We start from the raw sequence: 12,278 nt of genomic DNA on the forward strand, positions 1-12,278 counted from the left end.
CTACATGGCTCTTCTGCTGTTCACGCCAACCCTCCAGCGTGGATCTGGATGTTATTTTGTAACAAACTCCAAACCCTAGTGGTGTCTTAGTATCTGCTGATCAGTTTCCCAACAATACAGTTGTTTTCCTAACCTCTTTTGCCAGGAGGCACCTGGACGTCTCTCAGCGGGTCAGTGGCAACCATTGCGTCCACATCACTATAGGGCTGAGGCATGAGGGAGCTCCGTGGGGGCGTACTCACGCGGCTCCTGGGGGATACACAGCCCTGCATGGACTGTCTGAGCTCCAGGGGAACGCTCTGGCAGGGTTTTAGGGGGGGTGCGCAGGGCTGCTTGCCCACAGGGCCGTTCTGCGGCTGCCCCTTCGAGGCAGCATCGGACACCGCCAACATGGCGGCTCCTCCGTGAGGGGAGCGGAGCGTGTGAGGGACGCGGGGCGCGCGCCTGCCTTTTAGGCGGGAAAACGCGTCCGGGCGCGGCGCGCATGCGTGGTGCGGAGAGCCGAGCTGGGGGAAGCTTCGGCTGTTCCCGGCAGGTTCCGGAGGCGAGAGTCTCGCTACTCCCCGCCCTCAATCCTTCGGGTATCTCCGCCCCCGCTTCGCCTATCGCCGCCTCTCTTCGTTAAGTTCCGCCACCACTTCGGCAACTTCCGCCGGTTCGGTCGGAAATGGCCGAAGACGTGCGAGACCCAGCGGTTTAAGAGGAGAAGACCGGCCGGCTTTTCGGAATAAACCAACTGTGTCCGGCCCGTGGGGGGGGGGGAGCAGGGGAGGGCGGACGGAGCGGGAAGACGAGGCAGCGGCTATGGCTCCCCCCCCAGCCACTCGCGGCTCCGCCGGGAGGGCGAAGTGAGGGCGCCGAGAGGTAGGAGCGGACCGTACCACGCATGGGGAGAGGGGGAGGAAGGTGGGAGAGCGATCCCCCCCCCCCCCCGGAACCCCCCCGCGGCAGCCCGTGGGGCCGGGTAAGGCGGGAATGGTACAGTCCGGGGGAAGCCCCCTGGAGCGGCGGCGTGAGGGGGGGAGGCTCGGCTGGGGCGTCCCTGAGGGGCTGGAGGGGGGCGCGGGGTCCCTGAGGGCCGGGGGAGCTCTGAGCGGGGGTCCCTCGAGGCTGGGCGGCCTGCGAGAGGGGTCCCTCAGGGCTGGGGGAGCCGTGAGCGAGGATCCTTCGGGGCTGGGGGCACGGTGGGGAGCGGTTCCTGAGAGCTGGCGGGTCTGTGAGGGGGGTCCCTCAGGGTTTGTGAGGGGGTCGCTCAGGGCTGGGGGCACGGTGCGGGAGCTCCCTCAGGGCTGGTGAAGCTGTGAGGAGAGTCCCTCACCTCACAGCGTGAGAAGCGTTGTGGGGATCTCGCACTGCAGTGCGGGACCCCCCAGGGCTGGTGGGCTGTGAGAGTCCCTCACAGCATGAGGGGCATTGTGGGGGTCTCACGGAGTGAGGGACACTGTGGAGGGGTCCCCACAAGCCTGGGGACCGTCGTGGCGGGAGGGCTGTGGTGGCAGGGGGTGCCCAGGTGCTGCTGACAGGCTCCAGCCTTCGTGCCTGTCCTCCCTCCTGCATCCAGCAAGGATCCCGAGACCTTCTCGTCCCACCTGTGGATCCCCGGCGTTTCAGGGACTGTCACATCCACCCTGGCCATTGCAGCCCCGTTTCTCCCACACTGAGGCAGTGCCTGAGTTGTGCTCCCTGTGGTTCCTGCTGGGGTTCTGCCTTGTGAGCTGGCGAGGACAGCAAGGACGGGACTGCCCTCGCCCAGGGCTTCTTACCGTGGCTGATATTGTGCTCCTGTGAGTTATTTGCTAAAGTTGAGGTTCGTGTTATTCTTTTTTTCCCAGATATGTTCCCCACATGAGGTCCCTTCCTGCTCAAAAAACATCAGGGTCTTTACCAAAAATTTTTCCCTGTGTGGTGATAATAACTTAATGCTGACAGGCTAATGCCCCGTTACGCTGGTCCAAGCCCAAACAATTTGGAGCCTGAAGGGGCTAGATAGAAATGGTTCAAATGTTATTAAGGATTCAGAGAGATGCTGAGAAGCACTTTAGATAAGCTGTTCTGTTGCTGTGTGTGTGTTAAAATCCAAACATTGACCAGTTTCTGACCTCTTGTTGCTTGTGAGTCCGATAGGCTGCGTGTGTTGATACCGTGATAGGATAACTTTAAAGTGCCTGGGTTTCTTGTGCTGCAAGCCTCACATGTGTGTGAAGAAGATTAAGTAACTTTGTTTCCTGAGAGGAGTGTCACATGGAGGTGATTATCTTCGATATTTCTGTTCTCATCGAGAAATCTATGATATCCGAGATAGTAACATCTTGGAACGTGGGTTGGCGGGTTTTATCAAGTAGTGAGTAATCTTAAACTCGTTTCTATGCAGAAATAGCATCAGAAATGAACCACAGTCTGATTATGTGATGATGGGGAGAGAGATTCATCTCCCCCTGACAAATCCCTTAACTTCACGTACCATCTGAGAGCCCAGTTGTTATCATGCAGTGTTATCTGTTCCCACTCAGGCCTTTGGGATGCCTCTGCTTTTCCATTTCTCATTCCAGAAATGGAAGTTTGCATGGGTTCAGCTCGGTGTTCAGGGATTCTGGAGCTGGGGTAATTGCCTGCCTTCATTGAGCAAAATTTTCCGGCAGCTCAGCTGTGGTACGGGCAGTTCTTGAACTTCTTGATGTTCGTGTTGCAGAAGGGAAGTCCAGAGCAGTTTTCTGTAATTCTCTGATTTTTCAAGTGGGGACTGTTAGCTCTTGTGTTTGTTTACACGTGAGGATGGATTTTGGCAGTTGTCAAGTCAGAGCAAAAGCAGCAAATGCTGGGAACAAGTAAAACATGATTGTTGAATTGCCTTCAGTTAGACTGGGTCTCAACGGCAAAATTGGAGGGTTGTTTGTGTGCTGTTCAAATGGGTTGGGGAAGATCATCATCATCATCATCTTCCCGTGAATATTTGTGGATCTCTGGGGCTGTTTAGCTGATGAATTGGGTGTTGCTGATGCATACCCAAGGTTTGTTTGCTTATGGGGAGCCAGAGCCCTTCCTGAGCTTGCTTCCCATGGCTGTTAATTATTGAAATGCCATGACACCTTCATCTTCAGTTTTTGGTTTATCTCTCTTCTTCTGGCCGTGTATATTTCGTGTGTATTTGTTGTTTTTCCCTTCCAGTCTCTGTTGCCTGATCTTTTTCCTCCTTACTCATTGACTCCTATCGCCTCTCCCAGTCGCCTTGCCTGTTTTCCCAGGGCATTCCTCCTGCTGCCCACAGTAATGTTTTCACCAGGCTGGGAATTGCAGCTAACCACAGATGTTACCTGTTTGATGCCAAGATCTCAGCAGCCCTTTGTGAATTGGTTCCTGGTCCAGAGACAATTTTTCTGCTTTGGAGACCCCACAGGAACAGTGAACTGGAAGGGACCTCATGGTCATTGGCTCCTGTCTCATCACCAGAGATTTTTCCTGCAATCTGTGCTAAATACCTTTATTTTTTTGAGAAGGAGCAGACTGAACATTTTGAAGCAGCTCCTAACTCCGGGATTTTAACTCAGGGTGGAGTATTTGGTGTTACTCCTAATGAGCAAAACCCCCAACAAGCAAAATATTGGGATTTTTTGTTTGTTTTCATGTGAAAAAGACAAGTGTAACCCATGGACTTCTTTAGATATGTAACTCTATACTGAAAAGACAAAAAAGTAGCTCTACTGCTGTGTGGCCTGGCAGTGGGGAAAGCATTCCCATGGCATTTGGGGGGGATGCAGCTGGGGCCTCCAGTTGTCTCCTACAACCCAGCTGTGCTTGCTGGGCTAAAGCTAGCCACGGCTATGAGCTGCAGTTGTGGGGCTGCAATCCTCAAAAGCAGAGTTTTCTTCTCGGAGAGCACTTGAAAGGGCTGTTCACTGGGGCTTGTCCTGGTTGAGTTTGGCTCTTGCAGCTCAGCCGGCTGCTCGGCACATGCAAATCGCGGTGGTGGATGCTGTCTGAGAAGAGGTGCAAAGCCAGTTTGAGGTTTTGGGTTTTGTTTAGGAAGGATAAAGACAGAAGCGTGTGCAGCTCCGTGGCTTGCAGCTCATCGATCCCCGGGCTGCCTGGGTGTAGGAAGCCTGGCCCACCAGGTAAATTGATGTTATTACAGCACTTGCAGGGCCAGTTTTGAAGTGCAAATTGAAATCCCGTTTCTGTGAAGTCATTGCTGTTTGTTAATTGATGCCTGTTACCGGCAAGAGCAGTTTAGAGGTCTGACTAATCCATGTGGGATGAAAGAGGGCAGGTTTAGGTTAGATTTTAGGGAAGAATTCTTTGCTGGGAGGGTGGTGAGGCCGTGGCACAGGTTGCCCAGAGAAGCTGTGGCTGCCCCTGGATCCCTGGAAGTGTCCAAGGCCAGGCTGAACAGGGCTTGGAGCAACCTGGCATAGTGGAAAGTGTCCTTGCCCATGGCAGGGGGTGGAATGGGATGAGCTTTAAGGTCTCTCCCAACCCAAACCATTCTGGGGCTTGATGATCTGTCCCTGCTAATTCGTGGTAAATGGATAATGGTTTCTCAGGGCTATGTTGACATAACCAATAACACTACTAAGTGATCTGTTCCTCAAGGGTAAAATTGAGCGAAATACAGAAAATTGAGACTAATAAATCAATCAGATCAATCCTGTATGTTTTTTTTGGGTGGGACAGAACCCTAAACCTCCAAACCAGCAGTTAATCTGTAGGCAGTAATGGACATAAGGACTGTTTTAAAGCACATATTCTTAATGAGTCTCAGAATTTCTGCTCTTACACTCAGCTTCTTAAATGACTGGAATCTTGTTGCCTGGAGTCGGGGTCTGTGTTTTCTCTGCTACCCTTTGCCCTCCCCTTTCCCTGTGAATTTTGGTGCATTAAGAAAATGTACCACTTTTCTAATGCAAATGTCTGCCTGTGATATCAGTAAGTGAGATTAACCCATGGATTCTAAGAAACAAGTTTCTTCTAATCGGAAATGTTAAGAACGTTTCCCAGTGCAGAAGTAACATTTTTATTCCCCTGCTTTGCACAGTGCCCTGCTGCTTGGTCTTTCACCTGTCTTGTCTCATAAAATGCTTTCTTTTATGGTTCAAAATACTTCCAGGTATCTTCTCATCTGACTTTAATCTTAGGGACAGTGACAGTGCAGGTAGCCTGAGGTTTGTTTTCCTTCCTGTTGTGTTTTGGTGCCTGAAGTGTGGGTTCCAAAATCTGCCTCTGGATGAGCTGTTTTCCTGTTCAGTGTAACAAAGTAATCTCTAATCTGTGCTGGAATATTTGGCATTGATGAATTCATCTGGAAGTGAGGTCTATTTGTCTAAAGGCCACAGAACAGGAAGTACGTTGCTCTGCTCGTGCATTGCCTTCCTCAGGAAACACTTTTTGACAGGTTGGGTACTTTGTAAATCCAGACAAAGAGATGATGAATTCAAGTTTGGATGCTTAATGTGAAAATTGGCTTCTCTTCTTATAAAAATAATATAATTAAAACCATCCAACGTCGTCCATTACATTGTCCCATCAACACATCTCCATTTCCAACGTGAAGAGAAGCTTTGTTTTTCCCCATCTCATATGCACTCCACCTTCTGGGCCCGGGTTTGATGGAATTGAGCACATCAGTGAACGTGGGAAGGGCTTCTTTATCTTTCCCACCCGTGCCCCAGTGCCTCTGCATCGTACGTAACGCGGGAGCACTTGGGGCTGGGATTCGTACACGTCTCTTAGTGCTTCTATTACGGGCACGAGGAAGTCATTATGCTGCAGGTCTGCTCTGTGTAGGCACTTAGTGGGAAGTGATGTGTTCTGGATTGTGTTGGTGTGGAGTGGAGGATATGCTGGGGAGTGCTGCTGACACGCAGATGATGCCTGGAAAAGGTTGGCGTGGAAGCGTTGGAGCTTGTGATGAGAAGAAGCTGCCAAACAAGTGGGGAGCCTCGGAGCTGAGAGCAGAGCCTAAATATATAAAGCAATGCTGTAAGCCTCTTTCTAAGGGCTCTGGAAAGTCTAAGCAGAGCAGTCCTGAATTCCCTACCAGAGCCTTTCTGTTTGCAGGGAAACTTGTGAGGGTCTGCAAGTAAAAATAGGTTGGAAAACTTTGATAGAAGTGCAGTAGTGACATCAAAGCTGTGATGTGTGTGACCAGAAGGTGGGCAGAAGTCAGGACAGTATGATCTTATCTTCCTCATTTAGCGGTAATTTGCTGATCATGTGATACAGGAGCCCATTGACTCCCAGAAATGCATTGTACATCTGATAATACATGTCAGGGAATAGGTTAGCATCGTTCTCAGATAATTAATAAAGATAGCACTTCCATAGCAAATAGGAAGGAAAAAAAACAACCCCTGTATTGTTTAGCTAAGATATTTCTTTCCTTAGGCATCTCTCCTGGGAAGACCTTGGTGCCTGTAAATGAATCTGCCGCCTACCTTGTGTACCATCATTTTAATGTGGGGATTGAGGAGGAGCCAGCTATCGGAAAAGCAGCCAGAGATGGATGCCTTGGAAAGGTGCCACTAATTACTGTGGCATCTGACAATTAGCTGTTAAGTCTTTCCTTGCAAAGTTCTCAACGGTGCATCCCGAAAAAAACCCCAAAAACCTGGCAAGAGGGAGAGCTGTCCTTGTACTGATCTTGTGGGGTGGTTGTTAAAAACAGAAGGTGGAGCTGATTCTGACGTGGTTCCCTTCCAGCACAGCAGGTCAGATTTGATGGACCCAGAAACATTTTGGGTTTTTTGCTGCTGGGCTCTGTCATAGTCTGCAAACTTCTTACACTCCTTACCTTTAAAACAGGTTTGAGGCTGCCATTCTTCACAGGCAAAGCTGCAAATTAGTAACGTCTTCAAAGTGTCACTGTTGATGTTAATCTGAGAATTTTTAACAAAAATCAAGATGTAATAAAAAAAGATTCAAAGAAGTCTTGCAGTTGGTTTCTTGCATTTGCCTCCAGGGTTTCTGACTGTTTTTACTTTGTGGCAATGATGAATAGCAGCAAGCCTTTTGCCAGTGTCTCAAGGGTGTAGTTAGTTAGGAGTAATGATTGAGCTGGAGCTGGCAGGTATCTCAAGGTTTTTGTACACAAGCTGATCTCCCTCCATCCCTCGGGGATCAGACCTGCTCTTTCTCCAGAAATGACTTTTACGTTGTTGGGACAATGATGATTTTGATTAGAAAGGCCAAGCTACAGAATTATTTCTCTCTCCCTTGTCAAATGAGATGCTGGGGAAGATGTTTTGGTGTGCACTGAGTGTTTCGCTGAGCTTGTGTTTCAGGTGACATTGCTCAGGTGGCAATGCCAGGAGCATCTTCATGGGTAGTTTATACCAGCATGACCCAGGCTTTGCTCTGACTTGTGTCTCTGTATAATTCCATTGCCTTGGAAGGAGTGACCCGGAATCTGCAGACAGATCTGGCGCCTGTTTCCATGTGCATCTCTGATCTCTGCTGCGTGCGCCGACATGCGAGCCTTGGCTTCCAGCAGCTCTCCCTGAGACAGAAAGTGGCAGCTGTTTGACAAATGCAATGGAGCAAGTGTTATAAAAAGAACCAAAGCAAATTTCCTCTCCTCAAAACTGATTAAAGCAGGAGCAGTATTGGGAATGCTTCTTGTGAGCTCGGTGTTCCTGTGCAGGGGAGCCTCGCTTGGACACTTTGCTGTCCCTGTACCTATTCTTAGCCTGTTTACCAAAAGCTGTTGTATGTGCATCAAGAGATCTCCCTGTTCAGGCTGTTTATGTGTTTATGTGGAGCCTTTTGAGGAGAGAGGGGATTATATCCAAGCTTTTCTGTCACTTCCTCCTCCTTCTCAGAATTTACAGGTTAACGTTTCCATAGTATCTGAGCGTATGGCAGAGTGTCTGTGAGGCAGGGAAGTACTGCCTGGTGCTTGTTGACACTGACCTTCGAATTTGAGATTTGTGACATGGGTGAACCGATTTCACAGCCTGCTGCTAGAAGGGGTGGCCTTGGTCCCTCTCCCTCTCTCAGCTCTGCAGTCCCTGTCTTTCAGATGGTACCTCAGTGAAGTGATTCAATTTGAAAATCCAACAGCAAACTGCTTGAGGGATTTTTGGTAGGAGATGGGGAGTCCCCTTACTGGTAGGAAGCACAAGGCAAGGGCTGGTTTCATGCTGGAGTGTCCTTGGAGGGGGATCAGAGAATAGTTTAGATTGGAAAAGCACTTGGAGATCATGGAGTCCAACCATCCTTCAGTACTGCCAAGGCCACCACCACTGCCCCATATCCCCAAGTGCCACATCCACTGGGCATTTAAATCCCTCCAGGGATGGAGACTCCGCCCCTGCCCTGGGCAGCTGTGCCAGTGCTGGACAGCCCTTTAAGTGAAGAAACTCCTCCTGTTATCCAACCTGAGCCTCCCCTGGCACAGCTTGAGGCCGCTCCTCTCATCCTGTCCCTGTTCCTGGGAGCAGAGCCTGATCCCACCTGGCTGCCCCATCCTATCAGGGAATTCCAGACTGGGAAGGGTTCCCCCCAGAGCTTCCTCTTCTCCAGGATGAGCCCCCTTCCCAGCTCCCTCAGCTGCACCTGGTGCTCCAGCCCCTTCCCCAGCTCCATTCCCTTCCCTGGACATGCTGCAGCCTCTCAATGTCCTTCTTGTCCCAGAGCTGTCCCCAGCCCTGGAGGTGCCCCAGCAGTGCCAGCACAGGGGATGGGCACTGCCCTGGCCCTGCTGCCATCCCAAAGCTGGGACAAGCCAGATGCCACTGGCCTCTTTGCCTCCCTGGGCACACCTGGGCTCATGGCCACCTGCCTGTGGGCCACCTCCCGCAGGTCCTTTTCCACCCTGCAGTTTTCCAGCCCCTTCCCCTGGCAGTGGTAGGAGTGGCTGAGTTTGAGCAGCTGAGAAATGGGCAGTGGGACAGTGCCACAGCCACAGTGCTGTGTCAGGGAGCTGCCCCAGCACCCTTTTATCTTCCCTGCAGCCCCAGGGTGTGCTGAGGACCAAGGAGGGCGATTTAATGAAGCGCAGGGACTCGTGAACACGCTGAATGGACAAGAACAGTTGGCTGTTGTAAATGACTATGAAGGTCACCAGAATTAGATGCTCATTTTTCAGCTCCTCGTTGCTGCTGGGTGCAGCAGAGCTTTGTGCTGACACAGGCAGTTCCTGTCAATGGGGCTGGAGTGGCACTGAGAGAAGAAAATGCCACGTTTTGAAGGTTCTTGGTAGTGAGACAACTAGAAGAATGTGTATTGGGTACAAATTTGTCAGACTTTGGGGCTTCTTTTTATTGCCTGACTTTTTATTCTGATGTCTCCTTGCTATGAATTCTGCTATTCTGTTTTGAGAAGTGAAATTACTGATTTCCCTTACTTCCTGTCCAGTGGGAAGGAATGTCTTCATCCTGGCCCAAGCTGAGCTGCAGATGAGACCTGTTTTGGGAACAGTTATGCAAAAGCAGAGGAAGAAGAAACAAACAGTTCTCAATTCTCTTTGAAATGCAGTTTTTATGGTTCCTTGGTAATTCATGAAATTATTTAATTGGCTGCACGATCCCTGGGATTATTATTCTTTCCAGGTAATAACTGGAGCAGTAAAGATATCTTGTAAACTGGAAAAAAAAAAAACAGAATTGGCATATGTTGTTTGCAGTACTGCGTTTTAGTAATTGTTTGAAATGACCTTTTGGAATCTCGGAGAGAAAATTTGTTTGCTTGACTTTCTCCCAGATCAGCTTCTGGCAATCTCGATATAGAGCAAAATTGAGTTGTTTTGGGTTTTTAAAATTACATTCTGACAGCAAAGCCTGTTTCTCTGTGTGCATTACTGTTTTTTGCTTTTTTAAAGGTTAAGCTCTATTTGACAGGACTTCCGTAGATGAAGTTTTTGAAACTTTTTGGTGTGGTTGTTTGCCTGGATTTTTTTAAGCCAGAATTGCTTATCCTGGATATTATGACAAAATAAATATTTATTTATTTCTTAATTTAAGGAGAAAATTCGTGCTGTAATTTTGAATGTCTAGAGACGTGATGATGAAAGGTCTGTGGGTTTTTTGTCGGTTTTATTTGTGGGTTTACTTTGGTTTTGTGTTATTTTGTTTTTGGGTTTTTAGTTTGCTTTTTTTGTCTTTTTCAGCTTTAGAGGTTGTAATGTGATGAGATCACAGAAGAGCCTTGCCATGTTCAGGGAAAGAAAAAAAAGATTTTTTTTTTTTTTTTTTTTTTTTTTTTTTTTTTTTACAAAGTTTTAGCAGAGCTCTTGTGAAATCTGGTTCCTCAATGCCACTGGGTTGTGGTCAGAGCCCACTGTGGGTTTGGTTTGCAGGAAAATGTCCAATATCTGAGGGCCTTGCTCCACACCAACTCTGTGTGAAACCTGCTCCTTTCATGGCTGAGACCAATGGGTCTTCCTTTTTCCCTTTCGAAAATTCTGGCTTTTTTCCACTTTAAAATCCGACAACGCTCTGAGACTGAAGGGTCAGAAAAACACATTGTGTGAAATCTCTCAGCATTCAAGTTTTCACATGAGAGCCCATTGCTCTTTGTGTTTTCTGGAGCTGCACTTGTTGAGGCTGTGAGAGCCTGGTCCTCCAAAAACACCCAAGAAAACTCTGTGAGAGCCATGCCAAGGAGCAGGTGCTGCAAAATTCAGCTTCTGCCAGCTTTGGAGAAAATTGCACCGATGGAGATCAGCGTCTCTCAAGGGAAGATTAAATCTCCAAAATGAGTGTCCAAGCTGGAGCAAGACAACAGATGCCAGAAATATGTCCAGTAGCTTAGTCTGGAGTTTCCCTTCCTGTCAGGCTGATCCCTCAAGGCAGCGTGGTGTCCTGAGGGAATGAAAGCTGGAGTTGTTTCCACAGGGGACAGAAATGACAGGAAGAATCAAATGGGACCCAGCCACAATGATCTGGAGCTGAGTGAGCAGCAGCTGAGTGATTTCAGCTTCCTCATCAGGCTGATTCTGCACATCCCGACTTGAAATAGTAGGTTTTTCATCCTTGGATCTGAATAGACAAACCTGAGGGGCTCCATATTTCCTGCTAAATTCTAGATAAGATCTTTCACTGTTTGAACTTGCAAAGCAGTTTAGGTGTGTGCTTCCCTGCTCGCAGGGTTCCTGCAAAAAGCTTGATCCACCCCTTCATTTAGTTGAGTCTGTTTGGAATGAACAACTTTCCTCAAGCTGTGAATACAATAATGGTTTAGATTAAAAAAAGAAAAAAAAAACCTCCCCTGCAAACAGATGATGCAATGCCCAAGCTCCAAGTTTAAACAGTAGCTAATTTGCCAGGGGATAAACCAGGGTGAAATCTGTCAGGCTTCCCAATTTCCCACATTCACCAGAGCTTTGTTCTCTATGCTTTCAAATGCAGGGTACGTTTGTGTGTCCACACTGTGTGGTTTCCTTCAGCTTCTGCAGCCAGAGAGTTTGTCCAGGGGCAAGAGAAAATGTTGTTGTAAACCTTTTGTTGCTATAAACCTCGATATGCATCTTTTTGGTTTTAAGTTTGACTTTGTGACTGAATTAAAATCCTGAGCCATCCCTTTGATGAGCTGCAGCACACGGTTATTTATTACTGTCTCCTTGCAGGCACGTTCCTTTGGCCAAACAAGATTCACTCCCTGCAAGGTCCCCCGGGCGCTCCTGGGTGGGAGACTCCTTGTTCTGCAGCTGGTTTGGGCTGCCTGTGGATTATTTACTTGGTGTTTGGACTCTCCTCTCCCAGCCACTTTTGTACAAAACAAGGAACACTTAGTTTTCGCACATTAAAAAAAAAATAAAATTACATGACCAGCATTCTCTGCTGGTGGCAGTTCTGGTCTGTGTAGTGCTTCGTGTCTGCTGACAGGAGGGGACTTTGGCTGGCTGGGGAAGAGGGAGGTTTGGATTGAAACTCCCCCTCCTCCTCTCTGGGATGCTCTGTTTATTGGAATTCTTCACTGACCTATTCCTTTAATCCTCAATTTTGGCACCATTTCCCAGGGCTCGTGGTGTAAGCACAGGACTTTGCCAGCCAGCAGGATGAACCAGGGCACACAACAGGGTTAGAGGCATCCAGGGTTTGCAGTGTCTGCCTGTGCTGGTGGAGGAGGGAAGATGTGACACGAGAAATTGAGGTGACAGTTAAAGGAATTGCTTCCATCTTCTCTGGCTTTTTCTGTCGAAAAGCAAAAAGTGCCCATCTTCGAACTTGGAGCAGCTTCATCTTAAAAGCTTCCTCAGTCTGGGGTGGTGAGCCTGTTTTTGGGGATGTCATTACCCAGCCTGGCATGTGGGGTGGCTTCAGCAGTTTTTCTTCCTCTGAGCAGCG

General features: G+C 48.8%; 1 protein-coding gene across 3 annotated transcripts in view; it reads left to right on the top strand.

The window, feature by feature from the left end:
- The window catches only part of EXTL3 (exostosin like glycosyltransferase 3), a 134,311-nt gene that overhangs the window by 19,953 nt on the left and 102,080 nt on the right, over positions 1 to 12,278 (top strand). For 2 of the 3 annotated variants that reach the window (XM_068183136.1, XM_068183137.1), the window contains exon 1: positions 601 to 864. The exons of the other annotated variant lie outside the window; for it this stretch is intronic. The gene's annotated coding sequence lies outside the window, so the exon portion shown is untranslated. Of the gene's footprint in view, positions 1 to 600; positions 865 to 12,278 lie in introns of those variants that run through there. 3 annotated transcript variants of the gene reach the window in all.

This window comes from Anomalospiza imberbis, chromosome 3, assembly GCF_031753505.1.
Source record: "Anomalospiza imberbis isolate Cuckoo-Finch-1a 21T00152 chromosome 3, ASM3175350v1, whole genome shotgun sequence".
Taxonomy (NCBI): domain Eukaryota; kingdom Metazoa; phylum Chordata; class Aves; order Passeriformes; family Viduidae; genus Anomalospiza; species Anomalospiza imberbis.